Source organism: Xenopus laevis, chromosome 4S, assembly GCF_017654675.1.
Source record: "Xenopus laevis strain J_2021 chromosome 4S, Xenopus_laevis_v10.1, whole genome shotgun sequence".
NCBI lineage: Eukaryota > Metazoa > Chordata > Amphibia > Anura > Pipidae > Xenopus > Xenopus laevis.
The window spans coordinates 82,560,556-82,586,380 of NC_054378.1; the positions used below are offsets into that span (position 1 = coordinate 82,560,556).

The window sequence follows — 25,825 nt, forward strand, 5'->3', positions numbered from 1 at the left end:
AATTGATCCCAGGATGTCTCCTATTAATTAAAACCGCAATTCAGCAGGTCTTAGATGACGAATAGTCAAATTTGAATTCTTAAAGGGCCAGAGTATGACACATTTCGAAAATCTAATAAAAAATTTTAAATAAACTTGAATCGAATTTTAACAATTCCCTAGTAGAATTTGACAGTTTTGGCCATAAAAAAACTTGAAAATTCGAATTTTTAATTTGAATTTTCAATTCAACTTTTGATAAACCTGCCCATAAATGTGTCGACTTACAGAACATTTGTTTTTAGATGGGGTCAGTAATACCCCTCCCCCATTTTAAAGCTGTAAAGGATTAAAAGAAGGCAAATAATTAAAAAACTATAAAAAAGAAGAAAGAGAGGCTAATTGAAAAGTTACTGTATTCAGAATTTGTCATTCTATAACATACTAAAACTGAACTACCTCTTTAAATTATGTGAAAAAATCTTGATCACATTAAAATCACATTTTATTATTTAGTTTTAGCGAGTCTGCAAATTTTAAAATATACACTTTTCACTACAGAAGCTTGTCAACTTTTAGGAACCATCTTTTTTTTTTTTTTTTAATACAAGTTTTCTTCTTTTGACAAAATTCAAGTGTTGGGGATCAGATACACCTTCCCCCTGTTCTGCCTGTGACATCACTGAGCCTGACCGAATGGCTGAAAGCCCCAGAGGCCATCTGGGAAAAAAAGGAGGATCCAGGAAGAGTCTGGGTTTGGAGCCAATTACAAGTGGTTATGAGTGGAGAGGTTATAAAACCACCCCTGCTGAAGCATTCAGCCAGAACCAGTTGGTGTGAGACTGTCCAAGGGAGCAAAGAAGGTGCTGTTCCATGTTGTGCAGTTTTGCTTGAGAGTTCTGCATCTCTAGAAGTACAGAGAGAGCCCATCCTGTTCCCTGCCAAGATCCTAGAGACAAGGAGGTGAAAGGTGCCACTGGTGAGATTGATCCTGCTGCCTAAAATCTCCAGTGTGACTGCCTCTGATAGCACCCTGGTTAGTGAGCCACCCAAGGGAGGATACTGGTAAGGATACAAGCGTGGGCCCCAATTTAAGGACAGGTCTTGTGCATTTACCTGCTATATGGGAGTGGCTGCTAACTTCCAAAAGGGAGAGGCACTTTTGGGAAAGGTAGCACTATCTGGGGAAGGGACAATTTGATTGAACCGTGTGGTTATTAACTCCTCCCCTTCCAGAGGATTGGGACTTTGCAAATAATAAGGACTGTGTTGGAGAAACAGTAATATACCTAAAAGTGGGTTAGGTAAGTCCCATGTGTAGGAGTGCATTGTGTATTCGATTGCCCAACTTCTTTCACTACTGTTTTACATAACGATATATTTGTTTCATTTGTAAACTTGTGTTTTATTTTTCCTAGTGAAACCCCCTGAGGTGTGTTCCTCTTTAGGTGGAGGCACTGCGCTGTAAATCCCAGTTCCCAGTACTTTTCATACTCAAAAGGGACTCAGGGCACTGGATTGCCAAGGGTTAATTGCTATTTGTAAAGACAGTAACCAAATTAGGGTTATACAAGGTTGAAAAATTCAATCAAGAAGAAGTGTAATGGTGTTGGGGGGTATTGAAAAACAAGACCTCTAATATTGATAAATCAGCTACTAAGTATGGAGTTTTCACACTAAGATAAACAATGAAGAACTAACTGCTCTTACAAGCTCAATATTTTCAGTGAAACCTCTATGCCTTAAATATTTCAAGACCTTTGGCACCTATTATTGGTAATTATCAAAGAAGCTGCATGCCACAAACCTATGAACCAAAGAAAACCAGCCACTTGGTGCTATGTGGGAGCTCTCCTTAGTGAAATAAATGCCATTGGTGTTTGGTTCTGAAAATGTGTGATTATGGCTTAGGGTTTGCACCCTATGCAATTCTATTAATGTATTTATTTATATTGGTATCTGTTGCTGTAAAGCAATCTGATGCATTTACAGAATATGGCTTTGAAAGGGTTGCAGGAATCCCATTTTTTCACTGATTTGCCTGTAGTAATAATAATAATAATAATAATACTTGCAACAAGATTTAGTTATATGCAGGCCTAATCATACTCATCATATAATAAAATAATAATCAAACTAGGGTCATATATTTTTCCATTAATTTCAAGTAGAGCAGATGAACCGACTCACTATTTTACAGTTCTTCTGATAAAAAAGCAGGAGTGGGTGCAATAGAAGCAAATGTGCTTTCCTAAGAATATGTGAATATCGACAAAAAAATTGTGTCCTGTGCCCAAGAGTGTAAAATCATTGTGTTGGATCTCCTACAATAGTGACAAACCTCTCAAGAACATGAAACATTCTTAATCTTTAGGTCTTAGTGTGAAAGAAAACAAATACTTAAAACCTGTTTTCCTTTACTGCTTACCAGAATAGTGTGGTTTTGCAAATATCATTTGTACATAAACGTGAATTGCATCAGTATCGATTGCTGTCAGCGATATGGAGAATTGTATGAGGTTTTAGGATTCAATACACATTTATAGAACATCATGAGAGTTGTTTTTTTGTTTTTTTTGAACAATGGACTTATGAGACCCTGAAAGCTATGTAAAGCATCTGTAGATAACTCTCAAGCCAGTATATTAAAATGTATCACCAGCTGCAAAATAATCAATTATTTAAGCTGCAAGCAATGTAAAACCACATTCACACTGTGCTACAGTTCTGCTACAATATCATGTTATATCTTTTTTTGAAAGAACCTGCATCCATTTATTGATTTTCCTAAGAAATACACACTCATTTAAACACGAAGTGTCCTTGATCATAAGACCATAATGAGCTTTTATATTCTGGTACATTACACAAACACATACACATTTAATTGGCTGCTATTTCAAAGGAACATGCAGAAAATAAAAAAAAAATGTACTGTGTTAATTACAAAATCTGTCAAATAAATAGGTTTCTCAAGAAAAAAAACATTGTCTGAAATCCTAGGAGGCTAAATTAATGTAACAACTTGTGAAGTTTACTAAAGAAATGAGGTCTGTTAAAAGGGAAGAGTCACAAAAAAAATGCTTGTTAGGATTAATTAACTGAAAGAATACAAAGGGCTACATTTGTCAATAGGGGAAACGCAAATCTGCCAAATATTTGGCAGCGAATATAATATTGTATAGAGCTTTAAGGCAGGCTAGGCTGCATTTAAATACCCTAGATGGCGATTAACCACTGGACTGTTTTAGAGAATATATCCAAATATCACACAGATTAAGACCGAAGCCACATCTGGCATGCTACCGGTTATTTTCATAAATATCTTTGCACTTCTTTAGTTGATTATATATCCTCCTTTTGATCATCAGCCCCATCTGATAGTTTAAGGAGATGGCCCACTCCATAAATGTGTAGCTATGCATAGGAAACATTTTGTAAACACTGTAGGTTGTGCCTTTTTATCTTAAAACTGATTTCAGACAAAATGATGTACTCAGGACCGAATTTACATAGCAGGCACCCATAGGCCCACTGGCATTCATCTCCCCTCTATTTGTGCAAATTTTCATCATCGGGACCAGAGCAATGCGTATTTGCACACAGGAAATTTAAAAAACGATTGTATCTCCTGCGTATCCCCAGTGTTTTTTTAACCAATGTGGGTGTGGTTGGTCAGCATGCCGCCCCCCAGAAATCCTGCTGCCCTAGGCTCTGGCCTTACTCCCATATATAGGCGACTACTGTGTAAAAATATATACATTTCAGTTCTGTTTTGACATACAATGTAATTCCCAGAGTTAAGGGATCAGTGTGTATTAGGCACACACTTTGCAATGGGAGCATGACTGGTGCACTAATAAACCTAATTTCAACTTTCCCTTTTTTAAACTTTGGTTTTTTTTCTCCACAGGCTAATAATAGGAGACTAACTTTCAATGCTAAATATATATTCCTCATGCATCTTGGCCATGATGAAACATTTAGGGGGTTATTTATTAAACTCCTGTTGAGCTTTTTAGGTTGCTGCAAAAAGTCCAAATCCGAAAATCCGCCATCTCAGACCTGCCAAGTTTGTATATAAGTCAATGGGAGAGGTCACTATCCTATTTAGAAGTCTGCACTGGAATTAGCCCAAAAATCTGACTATTTCAGGCTTTTCAGACAAAAATCCAAAAATTTCGGGCTGTTAGGGAAAAAAGCCTAAAAAAAATCATACGATTCAGGAAAAAATTGTAAGATTGAGGTTTTCACTAGAGATGTCGCGAACTGTTCGCCGGCGAACTTGTTCGCGCGAACATCGGGTGTTCGCGCTCGCCGGAAGTTCGCGAACGTCGCGCGACGTTCGCCATTTTGGGTTCGCCATTGTTGGCGCTTTTTTTTGCCCTCTCACCCCAGACCAGCAGGTACATGGCAGCCAATCAGGAAGCTCTCCCCTGGACCACTCCCCTTCCCTATAAAAACCGAAGCCCTGCAGCGTTTTTTCACTCTGCCTGTGTGTGCTGAAGAGATAGTGTAGGGAGAGAGCTGCTGCCTGTTAGTGATTTCAGGGACAGTTGAAAGTTTGCTGGCTAGTAATCGTTTTGATACTGCTCTGTTATTGGAGGGACAGAAGTCTGCAGGGGTTTGAGGGACATTTAAGCTTAGGTAGCTTTGCTGGCTAGTAATCTACCTTCTACTGCAGTGCTCTGTATGTAGCTGCAGTGGGCAGCTGTCCTGCTTCTGATCTCATCTGCTGACTGCTGCAATAACAGTAGTCCTTGTAAGGACTGCTTTTATTTATTTTTTTGTTGTTTTACTACTACTACTACTACTACTACTACTACTACTACTATAAGAGCCCAGTGCTATTAGTCTAGCAGTGTTGGGGAGTGGGACTGGTGTGCTAATCTGCTGCTCCTAGTAGTTCAGCAGCACCAACTTTAATTTTTTTTTTTAATATTCATTTTTTTTTTATTTTACTTTTTTTTATTTTACTACCGCTGTAGTAGTGTATAAGTTGACCTTTTAGGCATTATTTGCCCTGTAGGCATTATTTGCACACTGTTTTCTTCAACCCGCCATCGAGCTGTGTGACCTTGTTCACATTCTGTCTAAATATCCATAATATTACCGTCTCCAGAAAAAACACCGGAGTCACTTTTTTCAAGCAGCATTCATATATTTTACGTAATCCGTATCCACCGCTGTAGTAGTGTATACGTTGGCCTTGTAGGCATTATTTGCACACTGTTTTCTTCAACCCGCCATCGAGCTGTGTGACCTTGTTCCCATTCTGTCTAAATATCCATAATATTACCGTCTCCAGAAAAAACACCGGAGTCACTTTTTTCAAGCAGCATTCATATATTTTACGTAATCCGTATCCACCGCTGTAGTAGTGTATACGTTGGCCTTGTAGGCATTATTTGCACACTGTTTTCTTCAACCCGCCATCGAGCTGTGTGACCTTGTTCACATTCTGTCTAAATATCCATAATATTACCGTCTCCAGAAAAAACACCGGAGTCACTTTTTTCAAGCAGCCATAATATATTTTACGTAATCCGTATCCACCGCTGTAGTAGTGTATACGTTGGCCTTGTAGGCATTATTTGCACACTGTTTTCTTCAACCCGCCATCGAGCTGTGTGACCTTGTTCACATTCTGTCTAAATATCCATAATATTACCGTCTCCAGAAAAAACACCGGAGTCACTTTTTTCAAGCAGCATTCATATATTTTACGTAATCCGTATCCACCGCTGTAGTAGTGAATACGTTGGCCTTGTAGGCATTATTTGCACACTGTTTTCTTCAACCCGCCATCGAGCTGTGTGACCTTGTTCCCATTCTGTCTAAATATCCATAATATTACCGTCTCCAGAAAAAACACCGGAGTCACTTTTTTCAAGCAGCCATAATATATTTTACGTAATCCGTATCCACCGCTGTAGTAGTGTATACGTTGACCTTGTAGGCATTATTTGCACACTGTTTTCTTCAACCCGCCATCGAGCTGTGTGACCTTGTTCACATTCTGTCTAAATATCCATAATATTACCGTCTCCAGAAAAAACACCGGAGTCACTTTTTTCAAGCAGCCATAATATATTTTACGTAATCCGTATCCACCGCTGTAGTAGTGTATACGTTGGCCTTGTAGGCATTATTTGCACACTGTTTTCTTCAACCCGCCATCGAGCTGTGTGACCTTGTTCACATTCTGTCTAAATATCCATAATATTACCGTCTCCAGAAAAAACACTGGAGTCACTTTTTTCAAGCAGCATTCATATATTTTACGTAATCCGTATCCACCGCTGTAGTAGTGTATACGTTGGCCTTGTAGGCATTATTTGCACACTGTTTTCTTCAACCCGCCATCGAGCTGTGTGACCTTGTTCACATTTTGTCTAAATATTGATAATATTATCGTCTCTAGAAAAACCACTTGAGTTACTTTTTTTCAAGCAGCATTCATATATTTTACGTAATCCGTATCCACCGCTGTAGTAGTGTATACGTTGACCTTGTAGGCATTATTTGCACACTGTTTTCTTCAACCCGCCATCGAGCTGTGTGAGCTTGTTCACATTTTGTCTAAATATTGATAATATTATCGTCTCTAGAAAAACCACTTGAGTTACTTTTTTTCAAGCAGCATTCATATATTTTACGTAATCCGTATCCACCGCTGTAGTAGTGTATACGTTGACCTTGTAGGCATTATTTGCACAGTGTTTTCTTCAACCCGCCATCGAGCTGTGTGAGCTTGTTCACATTTTGTCTAAATATTGATAATATTATCGTCTCTAGAAAAACCACTTGAGTTACTTTTTTTCAAGCAGCATTCATATATTTTACGTAATCCGTATCCACCGCTGTAGTAGTGTATACGTTGGCCTTGTAGGCATTATTTGCACAGTGTTTTCTTCAACCCGCCATCGAGCTGTGTGACCTTGTTCACATTTTGTCTAAATATTGATAATATTATCGTCTCTAGAAAAACCACTTGAGTTACTTTTTTTCAAGCAGCATTCATATATTTTACGTAATCCGTATCCACCGCTGTAGTAGTGTATACGTTGACTTTGTAGGCATTATTTGCACAGTGTTTTCTTCAACCCGCCATCTAGCTGTGTGTATTATCGTTTCCAGAAAAACCAACTGAGTTTTTGTTGTTGTTGTTGTTTTTTTAAAAATAATGCCAGGCAAAGGCAGGCCGCCATGCAGAGGCCGTGCTAGGGGCCGTGCTGCTATGCAATCCTGTGGCCCTAGCAAATTGCCCAGTTTTAAAAAGCCAATGACCCTGAACTCCCAAAATGCTGAAGAGGTAGTTGACTGGCTTACACAGCACACCCCATCCTCTACCGTTTCTAACTTTACCACAACATCCTCCTCATCCTCCACTGCTATGGCCACCCCACGTAACACTTCCTCCACCACCGGTGCCCCTTCTTCACTGGGGTCAGAGGAGTTATTTTCCAATGAGTTTCTTGAACTGAGTAATGCGCAACCATTATTGCCAGAAGAAGATGAAGGAGATGAGGACCTTACACCAGATTTAATTCTGGCAGAGAACACGATAGAGATGGACATAATGAGTGATGAGGAGGAGGTCCCCGCTGCTGCTTCCTTCTGTGATGTGTCAGAAGAAATTGATGCATCTGAGGAGAATGATGATGAGGAGATTGATGTTTTGTGGGTGCCTAGTAGAAGAGAGCAAGAGGAGGGTAGTTCAGATGGAGAGACGGAGAGTCAGAGAGGCAGTAGGAGAATAAGACTTAGAAGAAGCAGGGAGGACAGCCCGCAGGGATCAGTAGGGCAACAACATGTATCGGCACCTGTGTTCAGCCGGCCAACGCACCCGCCATTGCCGCCAATACCGCCAACTCCGCCAACTTCTACTGTTACCGCCAGATCGCACACTTCCAAAAAGTCAGCAGTGTGGGATTTTTTTAATGTGTGTGCCTCTGACAAAAGCATTGTAATTTGCAATGAGTGCAGTCAGAAACTGAGCCTTGGTAAGCCCAACAGCCACATAGGTACAACTTCTATGCGAAGGCACATGAGCGGCAAGCACAAAGCACTTTGGGAGCAACACCTCAAAGGCAACAGGCAAACTAAAAGCCACACTCCTTCTGGTCCAGCATCTTACTGCTCTACCTCTGCTCTCCTTGACCCGTCTGAACCACCCTCCACTCCGCCTTCCACCTTGACCACCTGTTCCCATTCCCAGTCATCTGCCACCAGCCAAGTTTCTGTGAAGGCCATGTTTGAGCGTAAGAAGCCAATGTCTGACTGTCACCCCCTTGCCCGGCGTCTGACAGCTGGCTTGTCTGCACTCTTAGCCCGCCAGCTTTTACCATACCAGCTGGTGGACTCTGAGGCCTTCCGCAAATTTGTAGCAATTGGGACACCGCAGTGGAAGGTACCCAGCCGCAATTTTTTTTCTAAAAAGGGAATACCACACCTGTACCAACATGTGCAGAGCCAAGTTACCGCATCTCTGTCACTTAGTGTTGGGCCAAAGGTCCATATGACTACTGACGCATGGTCCTCCAAGCATGGTCAGGGCAGGTATGTCACCTACACTGCCCACTGGGTGAACTTGGTAATGGCTGGGAAGCAGGGAATGGGTAGCTCAACAACAACAGTGGAGTTGGTGTCACCGCCACGGATTGCACGCGGTTCTGCCACCACCTCTACTCCTCCATCGCTCTCTACCTCGTCTTCTTCTTCTTCTTACTCTGCTGCTGGGTCCTCCTTCTCCTCCTCCACACCTGTGCACCCCCAGCTCCCCCTAGGCTATTCGACGTGCCAGGTACGCCGTTGTCACGCTGTCTTGGGGATGACGTGCCTGGAAAGCAAAAACCATACCGGATCTGTACTCCTGTCATCTCTGCAGTCACAGGCCGATCGGTGGCTGACCCCACACCAACTGCAGATCGGAAAAGTGGTGTGTGACAATGGAAGCAATCTGTTGGCAGCGTTGAGACTAGGCAATTTAACACATGTGCCCTGCATGGCACATGTGTTAAATTTAATAGTCCAACGTTTTGTCTCCAAGTACCCAGGATTCCAGGACGTTCTCACCCAGTCCAGAAAGGTGTCGGCCCATTTCAGACGTTCCTACACAGCCATGGCACGCCTTGCTGACATTCAGCAGCGCTACAACATGCCAGTCAGGCGTTTGATTTCTGACAGCCAGACTCGCTGGAATTCAACGCTCCTTATGTTGGAACGTCTGCTGCAACAACAAAGGGCCGTCAACGAGTACCTTTTTGAACTGGGTGGTAGGACTGGATCTGCACAGCTGGGGATTTTTTTCCCCCGTTACTGGGTGCTTATGCGCGATGCCTGCAGGCTCATGCGACCTTTTGAAGAGGTGACAAATATGGTCAGTCGCACCGAAGGCACCATCAGCGACCTAATACCCTTCGCTTTCTTCCTGGAGCGTGCCGTGCGACGAGTGACAGATGAGGCTGTAGACCAGCGTGACGAGGAGCTGGAAGCGCACGATTTCTGGTCGGAATCACCAGAACGAACCCAGGCACCTGCTGCAACGCAGGGAGAGGTGCCAGAAGTGGAGTCAGAGGAGGAAGGTGGCTTTGTGGAGGAGGAGGAGGAGGACCAACAGGAGCAGGCTTCCCAGGGGGCTAGTGGTGACCTTTTGGGGACCCCTGGTCTTGTACGTGGCTGGGGGGAGGAGACCGTGGATGATGCAGTCCTTGATAATGAGGAAGCGGAGATGGATAGCTCTGCATCCAACCTTGTGAGAATGGGGTCTTTCATGCTGTCATGCCTGTTGAAGGACCCCCGTATCAAGAGGCTTAAGGAGAAGTACCTGTACTGGGTCGCAACGCTACTAGACCCTCGGTACAAGCATAAAGTGTCAGAAATGTTACCAACATACCACAAGTCCGAAAAGATGCGGCATTTACAAACCAGCCTGCAAAACATGTTGTACAATGCTTTTAAGGGTGATGTCACTTCAGGAACTCATCAACATTCCAGGGGCAGAGGTGCCAGTAATCCTGCCACGAGCACACCTGCAAGGACAAAGCCCTTTGGCCAGTCTGTAACGTCAGACATGCAAATGTTTTTCTGTCCAAGGCAGCGCCACAACCCTTCTGGATCCACCCTCAAAGAACGCCTCGACCGGGCAGGTAGCGGACTACCTGGCATTAACTGCAGATATCGACACTCTGAGGAGCGATGAACCCCTGGACTACTGGGTGCGCAGGCTTGATCTGTGGCCAGAGCTGTCACAATTTGCCATGAACCTCTTGTCTTGCCCAGCCTCAAGTGTGCTCTCAGAAAGGACCTTCAGTGCAGCAGGAGGGATTGTAACTGAGAAGAGAACTCGCCTAGGTCACAAAAGTGTCCATTACCTGACCTTTATTAAAATGAATGAGGGGTGGATCTCGGAGGGTTACTGCACGCCGGAAGACTTGTTCTGACTTCTATGCAGCTGTCCTTCTCTTCAAGCCTCATGACTCCACACACAGCTGTCCTTTAGCGTCCTCCTCCTCCCTCCGCCACCGTTACAAACTAGGGTGCAAACCCTACTGGTTTAATTTTTTCTGGCCTCTGTGCTTCAGTGGCTGCAACCAAAAAAACTGGGCAAACAATGTCTACAAGGTCAACGTATGGCAAAAAATGACTATTTTCAGCATTTATATGGCATATTTTTTCTGGCAACTGTGCTTCAGTGGCTGCATCCAAAAAAATGCATATTTTCTGCATTTATATGGCATAATTTTTCTGGCCTCTGTGCTTCAGTGGCTGCAACCAAAAAAATGCATATTTTCTGCATTTATATGGCATAATTTTTCTGGCCTCTGTGCTTCAGTGGCTGCAACCAAAAAAATTTATATTTTCAGCATTTATATGGCATAATTTTTCTGGCAACTGTGCTTCAGTGGCTGCGACCAAAAAAATGACTATTTTCAGCATTTATATGGCATATTTTTTCTGGCCTCTGTGCTTCAGTGGCTGCGGCCAAAAAAACTGGGCAAACAATGCCTACAAGGTCAACGACGTTGACCTTGTAGGCATTGTTTGCCCAGTTTTTTTGGCCGCAGCCACTGAAGCACAGAGGCCAGAAAAAATATGCCATATAAATGCTGAAAATAGTCATTTTTTGCCATACGTTGACTCAACGTATATGGCAAAAAATGACTATTTCAGCATTTATATGGCATATTTTTTCTGGCAACTGTGCTTCAGTGGCTGCGACCAAAAAAATGCATATTTTCTGCATTTATATGGCATAATTTTTCTGGCCTCTGTGCTTCAGTGGCTGCAACCAAAAAAATTTATATTTTCAGCATTTATATGGCATAATTTTTCTGTCAACTGTGCTTCAGTGGCTGCGACCAAAAAAATGCATGTTTTCTGCATTTATATGGCATAATTTTTCTGGCCTCTGTGCTTCAGTGGCTGCAACCAAAAAAGTTTATATTTTCAGCATTTATATGGCATAATTTTTCTGTCAACTGTGCTTCAGTGGCTGCGACCAAAAAAATGCATATTTTCTGCATTTATATGGCGTAATTTTTCTGGCCTCTGTGCTTCAGTGGCTGCAACCAAAAAAATTTATATTTTCAGCATTTATATGGCATAATTTTTCTGGCAACTGTGCTTCAGTGGCTGCGTCCAAAAAAACTGGGCAAACAATGTCTACAAGGTCAACGTATGGCGAAAAATGACTATTTTCAGCATTTATATGGCATATTTTTTCTGGCAACTGTGCTTCAGTGGCTGCGTCCAAAAAAACTGGGCAAACAATGCCTACAAGGTCAACGTATGGCAGTTGTTTAAAGAGAACAGTAGATTACTAGCCAGCAAAGCTACCTAAGCTAAAATGTCCCTCAAATCCCTGCAGACTTCTGTCCCTCCAATACAGAGCAGTATCAAGCAGATTACTAGCCAGCAAACTTACTATCATCTGTCCCTGAAATCACTAACAGCTCTCCCCCTACACTATCTCTTCCAAGCACACACAGGCAGATTTTTCAGATACATTTTTGCCCTTGATCCCCCTCTGGCATGCCACTGTCCAGGTCGTTGCACCCTTTAAACAACTTTAAAATCATTTTTCTGGCCAGAAATGTCTTTTCTAGATGTTAAAGTTCGCCTTCCCATTGAAGTCTATGGGGTTCGCGAACCGTTCGCGAACCGCTCGCGTTTTTGCGCAAGTTCGCGAATATGTTCGCGAACTTTTTTTCCGACGTTCGCTACATCCCTAGTTTTCACTCAATTTTATTGAGTTTTTTCCCAATCCGATTAAATCTTGTTTTTTTAAATAATAAATTAGGTCAAATTGTGGATTCTAGTTTGTTCGGACTTTTTTAAATAAAAAATCAGAAAAATACAGATTTTGTTTTTATTAACAACAATAAGCACATACAGGCAAATTATTTAAGAAAATAAGTTCACAAACTGATGTAAAAGCCAATATAATGGATTTTGCAAATGTCTCTCTTTCTATGAAATTTGTGGGATTTAAATGGATTAAAAAAGAATGTGGGGGGGATTATAAGGTTTGTTGATACAGGTATGGGACCTGTTGTCCGGAATGCTTGGAACCTGGGGTTTTCCAGATAATGGGTCTTTAGAGCTTCATACCTTAAGTCTACTAGAAGATCATTTAACCATTAAATAAACCCAATGGGCTGATTTGGTTTCCAATAAGGATTAATTATATCTTATTTTGGATCAAGTACAAGATACCATTTTATTGTTACAAAGAAAAAGGAAACAATTTAATAATGCAATAAATAATAACAGACCCCATAAATGTAATTAATAACTTTGTGACCAGATATTGTTAGATTACATAGATATGTATTTATCAACCCAAAAAAAGTCACTGTTCACAGAGCTTTACTGTAAAGCAACCTTTTTATGCTTAGTTGCCCACAGTTATCCTTACCATTAACTTATTCTGCACCCTTATGAAAGAGGTGAGCACTATACCCCCATATGAATATACATCTTCAAGTGCTCAGAAATGGTGTTTGGCTTAGCCCCCATAAAACATCTATGCAAAATACAAATAATATGTATTGAGGAGCAGAGGAAGTTTCGAAACAGTGGATTTACAGACAAACTAGGTTAACCAAAGCCATACATTGTAAGTTCAGACATGAATATACGCAGGAAGGGGTTGAATTGAAAGTTTGCAATCTTTCTGTATCCATGCTCAAGGAAAGGTCTTGAGAATTTGCAATTAAAAACCTAGTCAGTCAAAAAAAGATAACTCTTTAATTCAACCACTTCCAGATATGTAGACTTGTGCACAATTGTTATATCTTCAGATAAATATAATATGTTGAAAGGTCTAACGGTTGCCATTTAGCAGAGGATTACAGTAATGTGGAATTGATATAAGGAGCAGTATCAGTTATTGCTTGGACAACTGCATATATTGCTATTGGCTAATAGTGATGGGCGAATTTGCGGTGAATTTGGAGTGAAAATTTGCTGGTGAAAGGTTTTTTCGATAAACGGACGCCCATTGACTTTAATGGGTGCCGGCATCAACTTTGACACCGGCGCCCATTTTTCACCGGTGTCAAAATCTCTGTTTCACAAATTTTTCGCCAGTTTCGCAAATTTTGTGGGGAATTCACCAAATTCATGGCGAAGTGAAACAGGACAAATTCACCCATCACTATTGGCTAACCATCGATCATGCCAGTGTCTGTTCAGCCACAGTTTCCCCAAATCTTTCAATGCATACAATTTTCAATTCAATGCATAGTGGAAGATGCAAGGAAGTGCTGGTTATCAATTGCCACATGCCAGCTGTCGTTGGTTTGAAGACTAATGAATAGCCTGAAATTCATTTACTGTTAAAAGGATAATAGCAAAATTCATTCATTTGTAATACAGGTATAGGATTCCTTATCCAAAAACCCATTATCCAGAAAACTCTGAATTACGAGAAGGCCATCTCTCATAGATTTCATTTAAAGAAACAGTTCAGTGAAAAAAATAAAAACTGGGTAAATACATAGTATATGAAAAATAAAAAATGTTTCTAATATAGTTAGCCAAAAACTTAATCTATAAAGGCTGGAGTGAGTGGATGTCTAACATAATGGAACAGAACCTAACTTCCTGCTTTTCAGCTCTTTAACTCTGAGTTAGTCAGTGACACTAAAAAACTACTTTTTAAAATATGAATCTACATTAAAAGTTACCTATTGGTCATGCTGATTGATTTTTTTTTTTCTGAGAGGTTTGTTTTTGTAATTGTTAGTTGAAGCTCCTAAACCTGACTGTTTTGCCAACCTGACAGTCCCATCTCAGCCTGTCAGTTTAGTTAGTTTCTAGTGCAAACGGACTCCTGCTGCACAAATATGGCAGCCCCCTCATAGACGAACACAGGGAGCCAAACAGGTAATGAAAAAGCATTGGCAAATACTTTATGTCAAAATTATAAGTTGCATGCCAAGTCAATTTTATGGTAGATGTAAAAAAAAGGTTTTATTTCTGGTGTCAGTATCTCTTTAAGGGGGTCCACATGGGACAAAACTGCTCAGTGAATTTGCAATTGATTTTTAGCATTCAGCTCAGAATCAAAAGCAAACAGTTATGTCCCATGTGCCCCCCCCCTCAAGTCGCTAATTGGTTACTGCCTGGTAACCCATGAGTGGAAACAAAGAGAGCTGAAAAGCAGGAAGTAGTGTTCTGGCCAGGGCCGCTTTAATAATGCAAATTAAGGGGCGTCTGCCCAGGGGCCACTGCTTTTGGGGGCCCACTGCGCCGAAAAATAGAGGGGGTGGGGAGAGACGCAGGGAGGGAGACGGAGGGAGGAGACACAGACAGAGGGAGGCGACACACACAAGCAGGACCGCCATCAGAAATCACAGGGCCCCATACGACAAAATTTTCTGGGCCCCCTGGGCTGCGCCCACCGCAAGCCCCACCTACAGGTCCGCCTTCCCCACCAAACAGTAAAAAAACAAAAAAAATATTGGTGACTAGGGTTCCCACATGTTAATAAAAAATAAAAAGATATTGGTGGTCAGGGCATCCCTATAAAAAAAAGTTTGTGGCCAGGGCCCCCCATTAAAAAATATTGGTGGCTAGGACCCCACATGAGAAAAAAAAATGGTGGCCAAAATTGTTGGCCAGGGCCCCCCCCCCACATTATAAGAAAATTGGTGGCCAGGGCCCATTAAATGTCCATGCCTTCCCGAAGTCAGCAGCTCTCAGAAGATGGGGGGCCCGGCTAATCAAGTAAGTGTGGCTTGGCCTGGCCCCCTTTACCCTCGGGCCCCCTACAACTCTCCCCCTGTCCCCCCCTGATGGCTGCCCTGCACGCAGGGGGGAAGATGGAAGTAGGTGACACAGGGAGGGAGGAAGAGGGGGGGGGGCTCACAGGGAGGAAGATGGAGGGAGGAAACACGGGGAGGTGGGACCGGTTTCAAAAATTTTCTGGCGCACTGCACGCACCAGGGGTATGGGGGGCCCACTAGTTGACTCTTTGCCCAGGGTCCTTAAAATGGCCCTGGTTCTGGCTATTATGTTAGACATCCAGTCACTCCAGCTTTATACATTACATGTTTGTCTAAACAACTATATCGGAATATATATATATATATATATATATACAAAGAAGAAGGTAAGCACTCACAGGTCTTAAAATGTTCAAAAAGTGAAAATTTATTGAAGAATTTTTTCTGACGTTTCGGCTAAACCTATAGCCTTTCTCAAAGAGTATATATATATACACAATCCAAGTATGGACCAGCACTCCAGTAATCTTCAAGCAAAAAAGTGTTTATTGAGTCATCAATGCTAAAGGCCCCAATGCGGGCCAAAATGTTGGTTTCATGAGTGATGACTCAATAAACACATTTTTGCCTGAAGATTACTGGAGTGCTGATCCATAATTGAATTGTATACTATACTTCTTTGACCAAGCACCCGACATCGAAATAATCGAGTAAGATCTATTTACCTAGTTTTTATTTTTATACTGAACAATTCCTTTAAGCAAATGTTTCTAATTTTAGGCAAAACAATCTTATTAGGTTTATATAATATTTAAATGTTTTTTTTTAGCAGACTTAAGGTATGGAGATCCAAATTACAGAAAGACACCATATCCGGAAAACCCCTGGTCCCAAGCAATCTAGATTAAAACTGTATACCTGTAATTCCATTTGATAATTACCAAAAGATTACTGGCTATTTCCATTTGACTTAAGCGTCAAAGGACATTGATAAATATGCACCCAGATTGAAATGGATGCTACAAATAATTTTGACACTATTAGTCCGTTCATTATTTTATAAACTGCTTATTCAAGGTTATGTTTTTCTCCTGCTGCAAATATCTGCTAATTGTCAGTTCAGTATCCCTGACTGCTGACTCATGCTGGAAGCAGCTAGTCAGACCAGGTAGAATCTCTCAGCAGTTCACACCATGAGGGTACAGTTTTCCTTCATTAAAGTGCAGTTTTTGTTATAAAAGGCCTAATGCACTTTAAGAAATAGCATTGGAAATATATCTGGCCTCTGGAATATAATACCATTTAGTAAACTGTAGGATTATTGTGAATACTTTTGAATCTTAATATTTTGTCTCTTAGAGAGCAGAGAGGGTGTCTGATGATTTCCATCACAGTGCTTTACGCTTGCTACCACTGCCTTTGCAGTCTACAAGTGAAAACAGAAGTGGTAGACGCGGTAAAGATGCGAGTGTAACTTTATGTAATCCAAGGACTACAGAAGTGGTTACAATAATCAGTGGCAAAAAATTATATAAATATGTTCAAACTATATACAGTTATATCATAGATATATCCTCCATATATGAAAGATCTGAATTCTGTTTTTTTGACGTTAAAGAAAATGTAAAACCTAAAACATTTACACAGTGAAAGAAAATGTAATTCTAAGCAACTTGCAATGTTTTTAGAGTTATCTGTATAAGTAAATGCTAATAAAAGATGTTTCTATCTACCCAGGCCAGTGTTGCAGAAACCAGTTTATTAACATACCTGTCAAGAAGCATGCAAGGCATTGCTAATTTCTGCTACTTGTTTTTAAAGTCAGAATCAGTAGTGCAGAAAAGAGCAAAGACTGTTTTAAGCACATGCATAGATATCTTTGAAGCTACTAAAATTGGACCTATATGCATATTAGAAATCTGCTTTTCTTTTATCAGGAAAAATTAAAGTTATCGGATCCCTTAATCATAAACATATTATCCAGAAAGCTCTGAATTAAGGGAAGGCTATCCCCCATAGAGTCCACTATAAGCCAATCATTTTTTAATTTCTTTTAATGATTTATTTTTACAAACAAGTATTTTGTACTTAATCTTAACTAAACTGCATGAATCCATATTGGTGGCAAAACAACCCTATTGGGTTTGTTTAACGTTGAAATGTTTTTAGTAAGGTGCAGTGTTCTAAATTATGGAAAGATTCCTTATCCGGAAAACCACAGCTTTCTGGATAACAGATTCCATACCTAGGATCATAATGGCAACATACAGATAAAGAAAGCTTTACTAAAGCATCTACAAACAGGAATGCACCCACTAAAATTGTGTGCCAAAAACATTGCTAAAATCTCATTTTTCATTACTTGAATAATAATGTGTTAATAGCAATCCCAGTGCTTATCAAGAGATGATGGGGATGCCTAACCTGACCAAAGAAACATTTTAGGTCACAATCATAAAAAATAAAAATAAAAAATGCAAATGTGCAGTGAAGATATTTTTTGGTTCTGTTAAGCTAGGACCATCTATATTTCTATTTAAGGGAAGTACGACTCAAAAAATGTTATCTTAAATAAAAGGTACATTTGTCCCTTAAAAAAAAAAAGATTGTCCCTGAAACATGAGCAAGATGTAGATTCTAAATGTTTGCTGAACTGAAACTGAGTGATTAATGGTGAGACTCAGGACCATTTTATTAAAGAGTAAACAGAAAATTCATAATAATTTATAAGATGAATATATAACAGATCATATATAACAGCTGTAGAGTTAATTGCTGGTGCATGGTATGCTGACCCTGACAAATATTGCCTATAGTTATATAAAGTTATGTATAAATATGTGCTTTAAGTTGGGTATAGGCCCAGGCAGAGGCCTTCCATTTGTTGTTGACCTATGACCCATCATACTACATCTACCAAAAAAAGTTGTGGGTGGCCTCAGTGTCTACAGTATTGACCCACCCACCTTACTGTAACAAAAATGCATGGAGTGATTTTTTTTTGTATCCTGAAAACAGAGTTTGTGGTTTTACAGTAGTTAACACTTTAACTAAGAAAGACAATAGTGATGCTGATTAAATACAAAGTGACCAGTGTTTCTTTTTTCTAGCTCTTACTGTTGCCGTATCACACTTTCAATGTCTTGATTAACCAATAGAAATCTTACATACCTATCTAAGCTTGCAATAAAAAAAAAGTATCACCTGTAAATGCTAAATATTCCGTGCAACCATGTATAGATTCTTTTTATGTATAACTTCTGCTAATTGTGCCAGAGCAGAACCGTGGATTGATGACTGTTCATAAATGATAACCTATTATTTAGTTTGAGGTGATCTGTTTTAATTAGCCGTTTGTCAAATCACTTTGTAAGGTGCATGAGTATTGTGTTAGGTGTCTATCAACTATATTTTAATACCTAGCCATAATTCCCATTAACGATATCTGTCTCATATGAAATATTGCAGTTAATGGCTCATAAGTCCTGTCTTGGCCTACATTGATCAAGGTGTTTCTAATCTAAGCACTAACCATTGGTTATTGTACGCCTAAATGTCTTTGTATAGTACACTAAAGACAAAATCATATAATTGAAGAACGAGTGCAGAATAGCTAATCAGAGATTGGGTCTTAAAGGTGCCACAATAAAAACCCAGTTTGTATTTGCTTCATTTGGCCATTTTTCAGCTGCAAAATGGCATAAATGCTTTACACACTACTTAATATTTGTTCAAAATTCAATAACAGCCTCATTTTAAATGAAGAGGAAAGTAAGTGTGTGTGTTTAGCGGTGTTAGACCGTCCTCTGAGCAAATGCCGGCCTGAAGCACCCAGGGAACATCTCTTTGTTTTATTTTACTTAATGAAATATATATGAAAATGTACGTTTTTCATTAACAGCTACATACACATTTAGTTTATAATATATAACACATGCATCTGATGATAACGTAATATGTTTGTTTGAAATCTATGGCTTGCATGAAAAAAAGTGAGTCTAAAAATGTAAATCCAGGCTGAGAAAACAGTAGCACAGAATAGTGAAGAATCAGCCATGCGGGTGGGGCCCTGTGTAATGTAAGGGCCATTCATTGCCATTCAGTGAAATGAAAAAGAATAATCAACATATTTGCATTTCATTTAAAAAAAATGTTCTGTGAATGCAAAATGGTTTCTAAATGGAAAACAGTCTGGATGTAAAATATTGAACATAGGGCAAATGAAATACTCGGTATTAAATATATATTTCATGTATTGAAGGAACTAATGCTTAATGTTTTATTAACCTTTTTAGGCGGGGATAGAGGAACAATATACTTACACTGATTTCATTTTTCTCTAGACTCTAGAACTTAACACTTTGTACAACATCTGATAAATTATGTAAAGTGACAGAAACCTGCATGTTGATGAGTCTTAGTGCTTTGATGAAATCTAATATAACCTGACATTAAAGCATGTTCCTGTTTCACACTCCTGCTTGTGTGTATTGGTTTGTAGTGGGATCCTTCAGTAACTGCGAAACCATTAATCACAACTGTGTTCATTGAGACGCATAACAAAAAAGCATAATCCATAGTAAATCAGAGTATATGCACCTCATAGACTCCATCAATGCATGACCAAAATTTGACAGTTGCATAAAGCATTGCCCTTAGTACCTTCAGTGCTGTGTTGTTAACAGATGGTCCTTCATAAATTTTCATTTGTTATTCTTTAGTGAAAAATACCTTAATGGAAGAAAGATTACGCTAGTCTACGTTGGTTTAATCTTACAAAACCGATAAGACCATGGCTCCCAACTTTAACTATCAACTTTTCAGGGACAGTGATAATTTTGTTTTAATATGTTTTCAGTCCTACATAAAGGCAGAACTGTAGTATAAAATAACCTATTTGTATCAATTATGCCTCCTTCATTTTGTACACCATACAGGGATAATTGCCTAATACACTGTTGTGTGTGTATAATCATAGTCTCCATTTATAAATCTGTTCATGATAAGTCTGCTCACATGTGCTTTTATTCTTATGATCCATGTTATTTATTACTGTAAGTGTATAAATGAGCAGAATGCAGTTATGACATTCTAAGAATTCTTTCCTGACTGTATTCAGGGTGAGGCCTACGTTATAATATCCACACTCTTTTTCATTTGTACATACATAATATACATTTAAATCTAACCTTTTTATTTCTGTAACTTTATTCTTAGGGATTTTAGAATTCCATGGAAGCACTATAGCATTCTAAACTGCAAAAAGAGCATGGGGCTGCTGGCCAATTCTATACACTCAGAGAGAACAATGCAATGGTGTCCTTAAAAAATAAAATTGTAACCAATAAAACTGACTTTTCGGAGCAAAATATATGGTCGTATTGAACTGGCGGTACAGTTGCTATAATTCCGAGAAAGTGAAACATGAATCCTCGTGTCTCACCTCTTAACTCTAGTAACGTACACTAGATATCAATTCTAAAATACACTGCGACCATAGCAATATCATATTTTAAAATATTGTCATCCTTATTTATAACTTCTAGTTACCATGAACTCTTGTGTAATGGAACTAGTCAAATATGCCTTATTGTTAAAGAATAAAACATAAATGTAAACATATACCTTTACACATTTGGGTGATGATGAGGTTCTGGGAACATTGTCTAAATGGAATGTAAAAAAAATAGCTACAATGGGTTAATGTAAAAAATAAAAATATAAAACCAGACATTCTATGTGCATATTCAGTGTGAAGCTTCAGGCAACAGAAGCTCATTTCTCTTTTAAAAATAAAAAAAAATGTGTAATATGATGTTGCAGAAAGCAGATAGATAGATAGATAGATAGATAGATAGATAGATAGATAGATAGATAGATAGATAGATAGATAGATAGATAGATAGATAGATAGATAGATAGATAGATAGAAAGAAAGATAGATAGATAGATAGATAGATAGATAGATAGATAGATAGATAGATAGATAGATAGATAGATAGATAGCAGTTATATTTGCCTGTAATGCATTGTTCAGTAAAGAAGTGCATATTTGCAGTATTTCCTATTCCCCATATGTCTCATCAGGAATTAGTCCATCATTTGCTTTATGTTGATAAGTCAAAAATGAATCTAATATTTTAAGCAGTGAAAACACACATTTTAACACACACACACACAAACTGCAAAATAAATCTTTAGTATGTCAAAGAAAAGGCACTTGATTGTTCTCGAAAGTATCAAAGCATTTATTGGCCACCTGGAGTGACATTAACGTGTTACAAAGATTTCCAATAGTTTAAGAATGGCAATTTGAAATCCATGGTTCGACCAAACACAACCCAACATCTTTTCGACCAGTGCAACACAGCAATGTTAACCCCCACAATGCCAGCAGGCAAAATAAAGCAGTCTACACTGCAGGATGCAGGTCTGACACCTCCAGCGGGACCTGTTTTGTGTGCCAGTAAAGGAGTGAGGGATCCAGATGCAACGGCAAAGGGTAATAAATGTAGGGCAGAGATTAGGCCCTGGGCAAAGACAGAGGCCACAGAGCAAGATCCCATTGCAAATTCCCCAACCATAGAAGGATTATATGTCACTTGACTCCCAGAGGATCCTGGTTGTCAGCATTTTAAGGCGTTGCCTTGGTGTAAATCTGAAGCTATGCATTATTCATCCACAAAATCAAGCTTACACAAGAGGCCTCCAAGGTTTTTACATTTTAAAATTGTACTCTTTAAAAAAACTGATATCAACATGCATAAATATCAACAGTGTCTGCCACACTATTCCATAAAACAAAGGAAAAAAATATATAAAAAAGAAATTAAAAAAAAAAAAAAGAACAGTGTTACTTGCTTTCAGCTGAAGTTTAAAAGGGAGAATACAATACACTACCCGTTTAAAATGCCCTCAGCTGAAACATGTATGAAGCAGAGTTTTTGTTAAAATCACATATATATCAGTAATGTATGAAAATGTGCTACCTTGGCCACCAGAGTAGGGGCTCCCTTGGTGCTGGAGACATAGAGCTTCCTTTGCTGAAGATACTCTCCTCAACTACGCGTATTCTTAAGCAATAACAACGTAATCCGTATTATCCACCCAAGAATACCCGTCACCGAAGAGAGCCACAGAGCAACAGCACACTGGGCAATAAATCCACAGCCATAAATCAGAAGAATGGAATCCAAATAGGTCATGGAAATTCAAAACCCAAGTCCAAAATGTCTTTGTTCCAAGTCCTGAAAGAATAGCAGAAAACCATGCAGTGTTTTAATGCAATGGAGATGTTGTGTATCTACACACCACAAGAGAGTTTACGTGCAATGTACCTTGTCTCTTCCCATGTCTTCTTTCCTTCTTGCAAAATAACCCTTGATGTACGCCCCCAGCTCTAGTCTGTTCAATTGGATGTCCAAGAGCACAGTGAATCCCTGTAAGAAAAATGCATAAATAGTTAAGTGTAAGCATTTTGCATAATGGATTCTGCTTGACACAAGGAATAGACCCTTCTATTCCACCAGATTTTATGCCTATGGATGGATTAATATTTGTGTTCTACTTAGGATCTGCTTAGAGGGTGCAGTTCTTATCACCTCATACACAGAATCCATATGAAGTTTGCCTGACAATGCCCTGCAGTACAGCATGTACATAGATTATACGAGCTGAATTTTAATGTTCGGAATTATAGTTTTTGGAATAGTCAGGGTAAGCTCTTTCAAATGTGTAAGTGGATTAAGAGATATGCAAGGCAGTACTTTAAAGCCGGATCATCTGCTATGAAAGGTGGCTTTTACCAAGAAGCTTTGTTTTAAGATTTGCTATTGATATCCCTAATAGCAGTAAGGTGCACAGAAGCCGAGAGTCGACCGTACAAACTACACAGAGAAAGCTCCTGCAGAAAAATGGATGTGGAACAATAAACAATCTTTCTTTGGCTATACACTAAAAATATAGAAGGTGTGCATGTTTGTATATACACATATACACACACACACGTTGCACTCAAACCGACACCTACATATATTTTGTCACTGAAAAATTCTGCACGTGACATGACATGAGAGGTGCCCTTTTCTATGGATATGGCATCAAATCCATCATTCGAATATATGTATTTCTTTATATCACTTTCACCGTATTCACATTGTGTCCTAGGGGATGGTCCATTCATAGGTAAATAAATGCCTTACTTTTTTATTTTCTGAAGTGTTCCCAGGAGAAGCTATAGATTAACGCCATTGAAAAAGAGACACTGTAGTTTGTTTGTTTTTTTAATTATTCTGAAATCTGAAAATGTATTGTATAAATGAATTATCCAGTTTGGTTTCACTTTTAAACACAGAAAAACGCACTATGCCCAGTACAGAAAAGCTAATAATGGTACTAGTGCTGAACTCGTGTTACACCACCCCAGGACAGATCATGGAAGATAGAAATATGGTTGAAAGGGTTCAGCACCTGCCTGTGGACAGCTCTCAGTTTGGTGGCATCTCCCATAATATGCTCGTTCTGGCTGACTCGACGTCCAATTTAGTTCTTTGTTCCCTTATAGACTACAAGACAGGAAAGCTATACCCACCCTCACATTGTATAGCTGCTGAAACCCAATTTTGGCTAAGGTCAGTCCCCTGGCTTTGTACAGCTTCACACCTCCCCGTCTGCCTTAAAGAATAGTGGAGTGAGCCTTTAGGAAAGTGATTTTTTTTTTATTTTCTCTCTCTCTCTCTCCCTCTGTTGGACTTGAATTAGAAGTAGTAACGTGCAAGATCCAATTCCCCAATCTCAGCACCAATCCACAGCTGGAAAAAAGTCCACCTCGATGGAAGCCAGCAGAGATAAAAACAGTGCCCCACCTTTCCAAAGCCTCGCTCTGTGTTACTCAAAAAAAAAGAGCTCTCTTTAATTGCAGAAAATCATTAAGCCAAGGGACATCCTTTTACCTTTCTTCCCTAAAGGCAACGTTTCCTTTAGCGTTTTCCCTTAAACAAAGTCTGTATAAGAAAGCGATTTCCCCTTGTGCAGGATGCGACGCTGCGATTGTCAGTGCAAGTCGCTGTGTGTGTGTGTCAGCTACAGCTTGGGGATATGTACACCTGCCAGTCCCCAGCACTGTCACTGCAATAATCAGAATAGCAAGGAATACAATTGTAGTATATGTGTATGAAAAATAGGAGCTTCTCCGTGAAATGGGGGGGGGGGGTATTGATCTCTTCTTTCCATGACACTCACTGCAACCGCCCCGGTCTTGCCAATATAGACAGAAATGGAGATGGCGTTGTGCTAATAATGTCTGTGTGAAAGCCACGGCTGCTTACCTTTAACTTCCCAGTCCAGTAGCTGGACGCAAATGCAGCTGTTCCTCGCTTGTGTGAGCTGGATAAATGGAAACAGTGTTGTGAAAATCAAGAATATCCTGCTGATTCAGGTCCCCAAACACATTCGTTCCCTGACGGCTAGTGCCTTAGCGCTCTCAGAGTCAGCCATCGCCCTCAGCTCCAGCAGCAACCACAGGGAAACAAGAGAGAGAGAGCAAAACCAGCAATAGCGATCGCATCGATCTGATCTGCACCATCTGCTGCTGCTGCTGCTGCCACTTCCCCCTCAACCTCCACATCTGAACACGTAAAAATCCTGACAGCTCCCAGCACAGGGCTGCAAAGAGTTCATTTGTTTGTGGGTTTTTTTTAAAGCTGAGCCTAATTGGCTGTGGACAGAAATCCAGTTACACGAGCTTCTCTTAAGCATCCAGCAGTGGATCCCAAACCTGCTAATGGTGGATTCATTGAGGAACATCTGACGTGGAGGCTTCATTGCCTTTTATTCATCACTTCCCAATGGGAAAGGACCAATGCCTTGTGGGACTATAGGAACATGCATTTAATGGGAGAAAAAAAAAAGTCAGAATATGGCTTGGACTATACGGATTCCGACCATAGCAAGAGTGACATTTTAGCCGTGGGGCTGCTGTGATTCCACAAGCACAATAATACACAGTAGTGAGAATAAAACATACTTTTACACCCACATGATTATACATAATAAGCAAAGACCCGAGCCAACTCCACGTTACTCATGGAAAATCATCTGCGGTGCTTTGTACAATAAAATCCATCATCGCAGTCTTTCAAATCCGTGCCTGCTTAAAGCTTATCAGGATTTACACTATACACAGGACTAACACTATACACAGGACTAACACTATACACAGGACTAACACTATACACTATACACTATACACAGGACTAACACTATACACTATACACAGGACTAACACTAAAAAAGGACTAATACTATACACTATATACTATACACAGGACTAACACTATACACTATACACAAGACTAACACTATACACAGGACTAACACTATACACTATACACAGGACTAACACTATACACAGGACTAACACTATACACTATACACTATACACAGGACTAACACTATACATTATACACAGGACTAACACTATACACAGGACTAACACTATACACGATACACAGGACTAACACTATACAATGGCTTGGGGCAGCAACATCATTTCCCATTTGCTGTATAAGGAAACTCAGCGATTGCTTTAAGACAAATAAGAGATCGGTGCA

The 25,825-nt window shown here is 39.8% G+C and overlaps 1 long non-coding RNA gene across 1 annotated transcript; it reads right to left on the minus strand.

Annotated features, from left to right (window-relative positions):
* Positions 1-21,448: 21,448 nt before the first annotated feature.
* LOC121393327 lies at positions 21,449-25,033 on the minus strand. The gene is made up of 3 exons (XR_005960983.1): positions 24,542-25,033; positions 22,553-22,654; positions 21,449-22,462 (listed from the first exon to the last, which is right to left on the minus strand). It is a non-coding gene; the product is annotated as an uncharacterized LOC121393327 (long non-coding RNA).
* Positions 25,034-25,825: the final 792 nt, after the last annotated feature.